This window comes from Prorops nasuta, unplaced genomic scaffold (genome assembly GCF_024137725.1).
Source record: "Prorops nasuta isolate Cenicafe-Biocafe unplaced genomic scaffold, Cenicafe_Pnas_1.2 PNAS00004, whole genome shotgun sequence".
Lineage (NCBI taxonomy): Eukaryota > Metazoa > Arthropoda > Insecta > Hymenoptera > Bethylidae > Prorops > Prorops nasuta.
This window is the reverse complement of record NW_027116801.1, coordinates 382,107-395,857: the sequence shown is the minus strand read 5'-3', so window position 1 is coordinate 395,857 and position 13,751 is coordinate 382,107. Positions and strand designations below refer to the sequence as shown.

At 43.8% G+C, this 13,751-nt stretch overlaps 1 protein-coding gene across 5 annotated transcripts in view; it reads right to left on the bottom strand.

Moving 5' to 3' along the window:
* Positions 1 to 13,751, bottom strand: part of LOC136772345 (uncharacterized) — a 140,579-nt gene that overhangs the window by 87,465 nt on the left and 39,363 nt on the right. For 3 of the 5 annotated variants that reach the window (XM_066725254.1, XM_066725259.1, XM_066725258.1), the window contains exons 1-2: positions 11,191 to 11,679; positions 4,033 to 4,094 (exon numbers count right to left, since the gene is read on the bottom strand). The gene's annotated coding sequence lies outside the window, so the exon portion shown is untranslated. Of the gene's footprint in view, positions 1 to 4,032; positions 4,095 to 4,742; positions 4,769 to 11,190; positions 11,680 to 13,751 lie in introns of those variants that run through there. The other 2 variants (XM_066725256.1, XM_066725255.1) reach the window with 2 other exon arrangements.

The following is a 13,751-nucleotide window of genomic DNA, read 5'->3' as shown; positions in this document are numbered from 1 at the left end:
TTTCCTTAAGTTTCTTATATTGTAACGTAGGTCGAAGCATAATCCCCCGAAACTATATAATGCGATATGGTATATACAGTGTGCAGCGAGTGACTCGCGTATTTTTGAACTTTGCAGTAAATAAAAACAATTAATGCGTTTGCGTGTGATTACCGAGCTGGATCACGGGAATTTATGAGCAACGCTTATGTTGGACACTGATCTAGAATTCTCTCCGGGATTTTCTTTGGGAGAAGTCTCAGCTGCTGCTTCATAAAGGTGAGAATGAAAACTTTCGCGTGCGAGCGTGTATTTGTATATACATATCTGCGTGCATGTGGTGTGTATATATTTACGTTGCGAATCGGACCATTCCCTTAGCCAGATGAATATACGCGAGGGACAAAGAGAGACGAGGAAGGAGTGTAAACGGAACAATAACCCAGTGACATGCGAAAAACTTGGACGATAATTGCTCTCGCACAGCTCGGCTTTTTCGTCTTTCGCACTAGTATCTCCAGCTTAGATTTAGGACTCTCAGGAGCGTGCGCGAATAATTAAGAGCCCCCCATTCTTCTCCGGACGTCGCTGTAAATATCCACTTTCGCATTTTGCGTCATGAGAGAATAACACATTGAAACAAAGCGAGAGCCCTCCTCCCCTTTCTTCCACCGAATCCGCCAGACTCGAAAATAACGGGAAAAGAGCAACGTTCCTCAACGTTTATTGCAATTTCACATTACGCGAAACAAAGTTTAATATGCCTATCTGCAAATTTAAATTCAATTGCTGCGTTGCAATTAAAATCTCCAGGAAGCTGTAGGGAGAATATAATATATGATACAAAATGCAAATGATCAACTGGAAAGAATAGAACGGTAAGGTTAAGCTTTTTAATTATAGATTGAAATTTGTTTTACTCTTTCGCCAGATTTGCACATGGTCCAATCATTCCCCTTACTCCTGCTAACATTGCACTTATATATTACAGACGTTCCATGAACATTGGAGCGATTAGCTTAATGAAATCATATTAAAAAATTACAAAGGAAACACTTGTAGTAATTAATGCACTAATGGAAAGCACTATCGCTGCACGAATAAAATTGATATACACGTGGAATTTTGAATAACTTTACGTATTATAAAAAAAAACCTTTTAGCTCTTCCGTTTCTTACTATTTGTCATTGAAAAAATATGCGTAGGATAAAGAAGGCACGGGAGTTAATGGTGCGAAAGGTTGCTAATTCGAATTTTGCAGGACTCCAGCAATTTTCACTGCAAATTGCGCGGCTGATTTTTTGTCTGAAAAGAAGCGAGTGAGCGAGTAGAAGAGCCTGGTTAACTCGTGCAAATCCGAGACTATTCATTAAGTGGATGGGGTTTTGAAGCACGCATCCAATGAGCCGAGAGCTTTATTGAGATTTTTTTTCTCACACAAATCCCGGCCCTTCTAACCCCTTGCTTCTTCTCCTGCACAACTCCGCCATTTTTAACCTCTCTGTTTGTCTACCGCTACACATTTATACCCTACACGGCCTACACAGTTGCACCGATTCCCCCGAAAAACCAGCCAGCCCGTATTTCCGGAAATACCCTGAAAAATACCATTTCAATGTTTGTCCAATAATTTCCTCTTCGATCCAGCAAATCTGGTTTATCCAAAAATCGACAAAAGTGTATCTCGTATTTGTAATGGACAAAAAAAACCATACTTTTCTCTCTATATAAAACCATTGGTCCTCGTCGTTTCGGTCAAATAAAGAAATGGCACGGAAGCTTGGAGTATATATACTAGAGCAAACTACCAATCTTTAAACTATCTATTTGACTTTTCTCAACATCTTTTCCCTTCAATTCGAGGAAGAGCTTTGAAGCATCTGGCGATTCATAATTGTGAAATAAGAAACAAGTAGCAATTTCATTAAAATCCCGAGGTAATATTATGGAGAAGGTACTTTGGCCTTAAGAACGTTTCACCAGTGACACGAGTGACACTCCAGGCCAAGTGCTTAAGAAAGTTTCGATCATCTCTGCTGCGTTACGGTATCGCAAGCCAGCTCTACGAGAACTTGCCACTTGTTTTGTTTACAAAGCTGAAGAAAGCTCTCTTCGAGAATTGGGTCGCCAATTTGGATTTGACATCATTCATTTACGACAAATTCGCTTCGAGTAAATAAAAAATACTGGCCTCGAGTAAATTTTCAGCAAAGTTGTCGAAGAGTTTGCTTCTATTCGATGCATGGCACATCCATCTACATATACATAGACGTACTATGACTAGCGACGATAAGACAATCTGGAAATATCGTAGAATATTATTGTACTTGGATTATGTAAAGTGTCGTTATAACTTACGGATAGCGCGTATGCTTGATAAATACTTGGGAAATGCGAGTGAGAGCCGCACACGGCACAACTCTTGGTCAATGCAACGCCGGAAGGGATTTTCTTTCTAGAGGTTGGTACGCGTCACCTTCCTACGTGATGGAGAAAACTAGGAACAAAGCGGGCGGAAGTCTCTGGCTCGGCCATAAGAGCGAGCTGCGAGCGACGTGACTGACGGAGCACTTGGGCTGCCTTCGATTCGAACTATGTACATGCAAAGTAAGGTTATAATGCACAAGCCGGAACAATTGGGATGGAATCACTTTTTTCATATCGTCTATACACCGCAGCACGAAATCTATTTGCGATCGGGCAATCCTCGTATAACAACCCTTTTACCACCGCGAAGAAATCAGAATTCTCTCTCCCCGTAACAAACTGAGAAAATTTTATTTCACAAAACACTATAGACGACTAAGTATACGTGATTCGCAAGACACGGAACGTGACGAAATTAAGAATGACCTGCGTGGTGTGAAAGAGATTAGGTTTCTTAAATAAATAAATTGGAAAAAAAAGTGTAGTGAAAATTTATAGAGATTGCGAGGTAGCGAATAAATATTTTGTGCTCGATAAATTTCCAAGAGATTGTTTTCTTAGTTGATAAATGGTGAATGTGGTTTAGGTTAGGTTAGTGATTTCAAAGCACACACAGGCTAGGAGCAAAGTACGATTGACAAAAAGAGAAGGTTGAATGGTGTCAGTTGCAGAAAGAGTGGAGAGTAAGAACGTCCGTACTAAATACTTGACGAACGAACGTCTGACCGGTCTGACGCGAGGATAAAGATTGCTATAGGTTAGGTTAGGATCTCGTAGAGCACATTTCGCACCATAGCGCCATCTCGCATCGACGTACACTTTTCCCACGGAATATCATGCTCGGTCTGAAAAGTAAGAACGGAAAGAGAGATGGAGGAAAAAAACAATTACGTGATCCAAACACGGATGTACCTTCTCACGAATTACAGTTACGAGCTAACAGTTTTTAGTGCTCGAATTCTCTTCATTGTCTCTCCCTCTCTCTCTCTCTCTCTTATAACCATTGTGGTAAAATGAAGTCAAGAGAAAGCTGGATCCCCCAAATTCTAATTCGATACACTTTTCGCGCGATTAATCCTTTAAGAAATAATTTGCATTTAAATGCAAAAGGAAGAAGGATGGTTCGTTACAAAGTTGGAAAGATGCAGTGATTATCGATTATGAATTGCGTGATTTAACGTCGGGAGAAGAATTTGAGGGAAGAAAGGTAAGAGGCGAGAAGAGCCAATGGGGAGTGGTTGTTAATAATAGCTTGTAGCAGCAACCCTAAATCTCTGATCTATATGCGGACATAGTTGGGAAAGCGTTTCTTGGCGATGTGCTTCATCGTGGTGGAGAACACGAGTTCGGGTCCATTAGGTCGACCTGATTCCCTACAATTAACAAACTCCTGTAGAAAAAAACACCAAACGTTTCCCATTATCGTTCAACGTCGCCCACGACGGGCGTTTAATTTCCACAATTACGTATTCGAAATTGCGCAATGATCAGTAATATCAACAGCGACCTCGAGCGCGCAAATGCGAGCCTTAATTACGTTTCGCGGTTCACTTAAATCTGCGCCAATTAACGCTTTCGCTTTTTAGTGATTTCACCAGAGAAGTGGTGTGGGAGTAAAGACTCACCTTAACTGTATCGCGCGACTCTCGTTGTAGGATCCATGATTGGCCCTTGGGGATCGGTCGTTCTGCAACACGTCAAAAAAGAGTAATTCCGTTTAATTTGACATGGACAATTTTTGTTTCAGGCGAGTTGGTGCGCGCGATAACGACTGGCAAGAGTAAAAATCAGCGGTAGAAAAAGGGCTTGTGTGGATTAATGCTATACACACACACACACACACACATAAATAAAAGCGAGTGTTGGTGATTCTTGCGCTAAAGGTGAACGACACGCGTCAGCAATAATAATTAGCGCGACGAACGGTAACAGATGTTGTGCTCTTTCAAGGACACGAGGGTCGCGTCGTGCCTTTTTGTGCTCGGAAGGATGCTTATGGGCCAGGCTTAATTTACTTTTCATTAACCGGTCGGTCGGACGGCCGGTCGCCATTGTTTTTCCCAACAACTCGAATTTGCCAGTGGGATCCATTCATTTCTCCTAGACTTTGTTTCCGCATCGACGGATCCGTCGGGCGTCATCGCGAAACTACTGCTGCTGCTGCTTTCATTCGCCAATTATTTAACAACGAACCCACCCACAAACACATACGTACATGCGCCGCGTGTGCTTGAATGAAAATAGCCGACAGGAGCTTGAATAAATCATCTGCCAAATAATGCGTCACGCGCGTATACACACACATATATATATATATATATATAGCGAATCTCACCTTGCCGAAGGTTACCCTCGGTATTGATCGTTCCTTCCAAAGCAAATTCGTAGAGGGATACCTGAATAGGACGTGGAAACTTTGAAAATAACCAAGAATCTAAGAGGAATGTTTGAGCAAGGCGCTATCCGGTCAGAGAGCTCTCCTTCTTCAGGATCGAGTTCTGCCAGTTTTTCACGCTGTGCGAACGTTACGTGGCGCGATGCCTATTAAAAGTTACGTTATATCCAAACGGTATAGCGCTGACCTTGAAGATGTTCTATATTGGCGATCGATGTTTACAGAACGAGAGCTTCGCCCAAGTAATTAAACTTTGCGTCAACATGGGTGCGCTTAAATCGCTTCGTTAAATTTCAAAACAGTATATATATATATATCTCTTAATTCCATTAGTTTTTCAGATCTTTGTTATTTATACATCTGCTTCCTGCCACATTCCTCGTTTTTCAAGCAGTTTTTACTTGCTTCGTGTCGTTGTATTTATTTCTTAATCCTGATTTAGCAGTACCTTCGTTGAAACTAAATTTAAACGCGTTCGTTTCAACGTTGATTTTACTTCACTCTTGTGAAGGGTACACGTGAAAACAAAAGATAGACCAGACTATGATTTATACCATTTCAAGCAATATTCAGTGAAATATTCGAAATTATTAGTTTTTTATTAGTCACGAGTGATTCTCTCTGTGTTACATATATAGATCTTGTTAAAATTTTACAAACGTGTCATTTGAAATTGAAGTTTTTAAAATTGGATATAAAGAAGTTTTAAGGCCATTGACGAAATCATGGAGAAAAAGCTTGAAAAAATAGTACTTTTAACTTGTAGTCCTATGGGAGAAATTGTGAAATTACATTGCATTTTAATATAAAACTATTATTTATTATTAGAGAGAAAAATAAGTACTTTTAACTCTCTTTGAACGTAGGTGAGGTTGGAATAAAAAAATAAGCAAGTTATCGAACGAATGAGAAACAAGTCGAAGGTAGAAGAATAGAGAACATTATTCATTGTCCTTAGCGATTACTTCTGCGTATGTCCGCAAGCTTATTTACCAATTATTTATGACCCCAACGACTCTTTTCATACAAAGAATAATAGTCTCTTCGATGCATTTAAATACATTTCAATAGATTTATCAAAATATATTGTAATTATACCCCTAACAAAGAAGCCCCGGCCACTTGACGCGAACCCCAAAGGACAAAGCTGTAAGCAACTCTTTCTTCATCGTCGGACGTACATATATATACTCGGCGAACAAAGAAATTACCGTATAACAATTACATTTAAAATGGAAGAATTTTGAAAGAAAATGAATAATCAATTTGAGAATGGAGAATGCAGCAGCAGAATAATCGAAGAAGCTCCGACATTAACGTAATTTGTCGGAGCTTGGCGTGTTGTTGCGTAAAAGGGGTTGATGGTAGGCGAGAGGGGTTTTTGCGATTAAGAAGTTTTCGAGGCAAGTATAAGAGGGGGTGGAGGTTGGGAAGATTGAGAGGTGCTGACAGGGGTTGCAGGATAAAGTTTGGTTTGATAGGTGCGTGGAATAAAATTATTATTGCTCTCCTCGGAGGAGCTTGCGTCGGTCTAGCCTGACTAACGCACGATCAATAAAGTCCACGACAATTTTCGCTAACGAACTTGCCGCGCGCGTTCTGCTTAGAGCCTCGTGAAAAAATATCCTTCGGTGATCCACGACTACACCAACTCTTGGAGAAGGGGATACAGTGAGTGACTCGCTCAGGCTGCATCGCGCCCCGCTAAGTTTGTCTATGGAACAATCTGTCTATGGTTAACGAGGGAGGGAGGAGAGAGTATGGTTTTAAATTGTTGATTCGGATATTTGCATATCGCTAGAGACGGTGGTGGTGGTGGGGCTTTTCTCATTTCTCGCGAGTAAACAGAACGGAGACGAAGAGAGAGAGAGAGAGAGAGAGAGAGAGAGGGGGGGGGGGGTCAAGGCGAAAGGACAAAGAGACAGAGTATCGATCGGGAAAATATTTGCATGAAAATTTCTCAGGCGCAATCGGATGAGTCCCGTCTGAAAAGGGGCATCGAGCGGAATCCGTTAGGGACGCGGGCCAGCGGATTTCAGCGGGGCGTTGGAGAGTTTAATTGCTCGAGTTGCGCGCGAAAAATTAATTAGCACGATTGCAGCCAGTCCCCAAGGACAAAGGCTTATCCGTTGATGTCAGTTCGTTAAACCCTACCAAGGATTTTCCTTGATTTAATCAAGGCGAAACCCTTTCCTTTCGTCCAGCAGCTTCTTGGCTCGTACCGGAAGTTGTTGCTGCTTTATGGGGAAAAGGAATAGAAGCTTGTACAGTAAAATCGAGTCTTCGGGGAGTCACGTACAATCGCCGGGCCTTTCAAATTTGGAAAATGTCCATTCCGGAAATACGTTTTACGGCTGGCGGGAGAGAGAGAGAGAGAGAGAGAGAGAGAGAGCAAACGGTTGTTAATCGTGGAGACACAGGCTGGTACGAGGCTCGGATCGATTTATTTGACAAGTTCGCGTCGTTTACGCGCGTCCGCGTACACGTAACGACTATGAATAGAACGGTGAATCGGGTCACGTTCATCGTTTCCCTGCATGGCTCTCTGGCTCCTACCCCTTTCAGAGTATCCCTATAATTCCACGGGGCGAGCGAGAGACACCCAATGACGCGTTCGAGCACGCCGCGGTATAAAACATTTTTCGAGGATACTGCTTGATGCAGCCACCTTTCTCCTCCTCCTTTATACCGACCGCTACGACGAGACCAGCGCGTCAACGCACCAAACCAACTTGGAATTTCAAAGAGTTTAAGTTGCATAACTCACATCGCACCTCCCTCCCTTCCGACACTGTGTCCTTCCACCTTTGTATTATTAAAGCCCAACGCGCGCCACATACCCTCCCTTCCCATATACCTAGCGTATACGTATATACATCATCCATCCTTGGACAACCAACGACTCCCAAATAATCCCATATACACGGATTTTCTCGTTGCTACTGCATTTTTCATTATTACTCTTCGTCCCATATTGCACAATTTTAAGACACGCTGGTCGCTCTCTCTCTCCACGGTAAGTACATTTATAACAATGATCGAGGACTACTGTCTTATACGGCACGTTTATGTCCCACAAGCACCGAGAAACAATTGGAGAAAGGGTGAATCATATGAACGTGTTGCGTGTAATATTTTAGTATGGATTGGAGGTTGAAAATGAGACAGAGCACAAACGTAAAGAACGCGTGGTGCGCGCGCGCGATTCCGACATTTTTACTATTGTTACTCGTTAGAGTAATTTTTATTTGTTTATTCGGAAAGGGGCCATCTGTGCAATCGGCCGCGCGTTTGTCAGTGGTGAACGCTCGGCCGGTCGATAAAAGTTGCAGTTCGTTCCTCGTGGTCTATCATTTCTTTCAAAGATTACGAGTAGCTGTTACGTCGAGTGTTCTTTCTTTCTCCTTTTACTTTTACCGTAAAGGGACTCTCGGTTTTACACGGGGGCTTTCAGGACGATAGAAGCTTTCACGAATGTTTATTTTGCTTCGCAGAATTTCAAGCTTCAGAGACGTGGCACGAGTGCATATGCGCAAAGTATTACGTTTTGTTATTTTCTTCGGTAAAGCTGCAAAACACTCGGAGATTTGTCCATCAAATTTTGTCCATACGCCTCTTTTTTTACACAATTTGAAATATTTATTTTTCCATGCAAGGCAATCGAATATCGAGTGATTTCGAGCTGGCAGCATTTATCGTATCACGTCGAGCGATTATAGGATTACGCGAAGGCTGCGTTTATTTAAATGCCTGCAGCAGGTCGAGCCTGACACATGCGCGCCTTTGGCCCATTTCGCACGTTCTTTCGTCACGCACCTAAAGCTAAGGCACGTGCACGTTCACCGCGCGTCTACGTGTTTACTTCCTTTCTTCATTGCCAGGAGCGAAAAGAGTGGTCGAAAGGCCATGCAATGCAACGGCAAAAGGCGAAACGCGAATCAACCCAAGTGATTCGGCCCTGTCTCCACTCTCCACCTCCTCCTCCTCCACCGCCGTACAGAGTCGCGCGCGCACTCTCTCCATACTCAATATCGTTGGCCGCCTAACGACTTTGTCAACTCCCAACAAACCAATCGAACGCCCTTCCAAATAAATTCACTCCAACTTGAATCCTCGGAATATACATATTGATAGTATATACATTGGAAAACACACAAGAGAAAGAACGAAACAAATTTTTATTTCTATAGAGTGAAATTTTAAATTGCTTTTTCAAATTCTACGCGATTTTGCTCAATCAAGACGTGCAGCTTCGTCATTCCAGCGAGCAGGTCTGCGGCGAGACCTTCGGAATGACAAATATATACATTTCGCGAATGATTGCCATTTTTCTCATCTATATATGTACTGTCTTTTTAAAAATTATTATTTTTTTCTTACCGGCGATATATGACAATACGATATCATTACCTTATATCCATATTACTTCAAGGTCGCAGCTCTTTTACATACCTTTATAGCCCCCGGAGCTTCGTGACAAACTTATCTTTTCGGTAATAAACATCTTACGCGTCGATCAAATATACTGCAATAATCTCTTAAAGAAAAAGGAAAGAAGAAGGAAAGAGTAAATAAAGCAAGAGAGTCTCTATACACATATAGGAGATAGAAGGGAGGAAAATATATAGGAAGAATAGTTTTTAAAGCGAGAGCATCCAGAATTAGATCTGGCGGAGCGAGCGATGATTCATCGGGATTGTAGCTTATTGAAGGTATAATTAAGTTACGCAACGCTTAGATTACGATCGGCGTGTCTGGCTGCCTGCGAAGCGTTAAAATCTACAAAAGCAAAGCCTCAATAGCGCGAGACCGATCGATATTCGATTTATCGCTGAAAAGTGCGATAATCAGCCGTGAAAATAAAGCGAGCCTCCCATTTGCTCTAGCTATAACACTATATATATATATACACCGCTGATCGCTATATACTTTTCAACCTAGCGACGCGCGCGCGCGCGCGCGACGCGACGCGATTCAAAAATCTCTGCCAGTCGTCAAAGAGACCTATCCTTTTCAGAGTATTCCTTACACGCGGCTGACTAATGTTTCCTCCTATCGCGCAATAATAAAATTAAATATCGAGCACTCCCTGCTATATCGATATCGCGTTATTGATACCTCGCTCGCTCTAAAGAAAAAGAAGAAGGAAGAAGAGGAATATAGAAGAAATCTCCCAAGCCCGGACACTTTGTCAACGTTATATCCACGCGAGAAATTTCGAAAGAAAATCGTACATTTGTTTATGCACGCGGTGTACAGGTCGCGGATCGCGAAAACTTTGCGTCCCTCTCCCCCTTTCGGAGCAGCTCGGTGATTAAAAATTTTAATGGAGTCTCTAATGCATATTAATAGCAATGTTAATGGCAAAGTTATATCCAACGCGTAAATAAAAGGCGCGAGGGAGCAGCGGGTGGAGAGTGGAGAGAGCGCGTTACGGCACTGTTATAACGTTCTGCTCGCGCGTTACGAGCAAAACGCGACATTATTTCAAAGCTGCAGTGCAATGCTTTCCTGGCACAAGTGTTCCCTGCACTCCCTTTTTCTCGCGGAGTCCATTGATTTGGAAAATCAATGGCTCGGAAAGCGTACGGCTCGCGCCGTCCGCATGCTTTTTCCCCTCCTTCTCCCGACTGCATATACATACGCTCCTCTACAGACATCCAAGCTCTTTTTTTTTTCTCTTTTTTTTCAATGCCTGTGCGACTAGTCCATACCTAACAAGTCCGAGTGTAACGCGATGAGAGACGAGAAACTCCTTCCTTCCCCTCGCCGCCGCGCCGCGCCGCGCCGCGCCGTGCCAAACACACCATTGATATTTCCAACAAGAATAATATTACGTTTCTTCGTCGAGTATCGAAATTGTTTCGAGGAGCGAGGGCCTCAAAATTATGGATAGGAACGTTTAAAGACTCGAGAGGCAGTGTGGGAGGGGAGGGGGTTGATCAATCGGATGTATACACACACACACACACACGCACGCATAATAGGAAACGCAACACAACGAGGGAAGCTTTTGTATGGCGAACAGCCAAGTTTCGCAATCCAGCAGCGGGTACGGTAAATCGTGGCTTTATCGCAATCCTGGTCGGACGCTCGTCGTTATTGAGCGAAAACGCCATTCTTTCGTAGGGAGAGAGAGAGAGAGAGAGAGAGAGAGAGAGAAACCGGCAGGAGCAACGGGACCGCCGAGGGGCCAAGGAAAGGTATGGGGGAGGGGGGAGGGTAGCACAAGGACGAGGCCAAAGTTGGAGTTTCTCGTTGGAGGCGCTCCGTTTCTCTCTCCTCACTGTCATTTGTATGCTTCGATCCCTTTCTGCCTCTCGCTCTCCCTTTCAAGCCCGTTCCAACAAACACGCGCGCACATACTCGTATCGCGGGCACTATATACCTTCTCTATCGGGAGATCCGCGCGTGCCTGCGCCCTGGTCGCTGCTGCCGTAATCCAATATGGCAGCGTGCACACATGTCAAAACAAATCTCTCTCACCAGCTACCAAGGCGAGGTGCTCTTGGTGCGCACACAGCCTCTCCTTGACACTCTTCACCACCAACCACCGGGTGTATCCGGGAGCCAACCGGACGACTCGCGAAACCAGCCGAGGCTGCACGAGGGTGCAGCGCCCACCGAATTAGACGACTGTTCGCGCGCGCGGACAACCCACAGTGTTTCTTCAGTTTTTTCTCCTTTATTTTATTTTTCTCCCAAACGCACACTCGCGCACAGCCTCTCTTTGAGAATGCTCGATAAACCGGAAGGAGAGGAGCGATTGGACCAGCCGTGAGGCGTGGGTGGAGGGGAGAGAGAGAGAGAGAGAGAGAGTGAGATAAAGGAGAGGGAGAGAGAAGAGATTTTTCGAGACACGAAACGCTCGGTGCAAACGTTCATCGGCGACTGGCGTCGCGGCGCGCCAGTCATTCGCCGGCTGCCGGAGTGGGGGTAGAGAGAGGGGAACTGGAGGGGAAACGTCGAGACTACAGGGTCTCTCAACCTCTACCAGCGACGCCACCAACATTGACCGCCGCGCGCACGCCAACGCCACTTTTCCTTTCTCTCTCTCTCTCTCTCTCTCTCTCTCTCGCTTAAAAGCGCCTCTCTTAAAACCATATATCCATCTCGTGCTCCATTTATCTCACTGTCTCTGTTCTCACGGTACTCTTACATTGCTTTACTATGCTATAATACCCCCACCTTCTCCACTCCTATCCCCTTAACCTTTGCGAACCACGTATCGATATCAAACGCAAAAACTTTCGACGCCTCTTTATCATATTCATATAAATACATTATATATACGAGAAGGCATCGTTTACATTGTTTTTGTCACTCTCCCACAAATGTTCCTTCTTCATAAAATTTTTTCCCATCTTAGCTGAGATTATTCTCTTGGCAGGCCGTGTATATAGCACGCTTTTGGGATAATGCGAAACGTTTCAGTGATATCTGAGTGTTCACGGGCCATTGGACGTTAGGCCGGAGCGAATCTCGTGCAAAAATCAATATATCCCCTTTGGAGAAATGAGAAAATGGAATGTGTAACGCGAGCGATCGGGATCCTGCGTGGGGGGATACTTTGTTCGTGATTAGCGCGGCTCGTTCCTGAGAGTTATCGATGGATCCGGACAAATTCGAGCGAAGCGTGAAATAAAATATGGAAATGGGCTTGAAGGGATTATAGCGGGGATTATGCAAGGGCCAAGGCGTTTTTCTATCATATTGTCGATTCTTCGTTTCGTAAGGCCTATATGGTAGGGGAGGGTATATATACAAAAAATCAGTCGATAAATGGAAATGCATTGGAGGATTCAGTATGTATATAGTATAATGGCATCTCGTTTGCTTCTTATTTATCACGGCGAAATGACTTTTGTCACCATCTGCGCCAGTCAGTCCACCCCCCTATCCGTCTTCCGCATGGATCCGGCTGACAATGGACTTTGTATCCTTGCACTTGCGGACCATTAAGTTCCGTTTCGTTCCACGTGCAACGTGCAACCCCCTCTACGCGTAATTCCTCCCTGGCAGATACGCGCACGCACACATGCACCCACGCAACCAACCAAACCCCGAGAATCCAACGAGACACGCGAGCCCGACACACGAGCATCGATCCTTTCCTAGGAATTCCGACCATGTCGAAAATTTCACCATTTAATCCGCCCGATTTCGATGTCTCCTCTCCAAGACACCCTATTCGAGATACAAAATTGTCTCTTGCACGTTTCCTTCGTTCGTTATGCACCGTGCCTCTTCGACCGGGCCAGGGTCTATAATCACCATATACAATTAATATAGGCTTTCCACATTCTTCTTCCTTCACATTCAAACAAAAAATATAATATTCCCTTTTTATAACGGATAATATATTTTTTTAATTTTTTCAAAATCAACTATTTTACTGGAACGAGCAGTTGCTGACATCACTCAAGTGGTACAATGAAATTCAAATCAGTCGTCAAATGTATAGCACCGTGCCATGTGTTTTGCCCTGTGGTGTAATTGCGAAGGATCCCGTTAAGGAATAAAAACGTTGCTCGCGAAAAGCCTAGCTAGCAAGAAATGCCTCGAAGATCTGCTTTATTTTATTTTTATCCTTTTTCTTTAGTAGAAGTGGGTCGATTAGAATTTTATGGCAAAATAATATCTAATAATGGGAAAATAAATTATTGAACGATAAACTGGATTTTTACTGGTGTTATTGTTGCGGACGGGGAGACCGAGTGATTTTGTATAGTTATAAGGATTTGTTGGCAGAATGGCGAGAGACATTGGAAGGTTCTGCGTACGCCGCGGCGTGTGTGTGCATCGAACAAAAATACAACTCTCGCTGAACTCACCCCCTACAGACTATTAATTCATTCGGCACGCAGCGCATGACAATGACGCAGGCACGCGTGAAACGCTGCTCTCTACAAACGGAGGAATTCAACGAATCTATTCAATTCTCACACG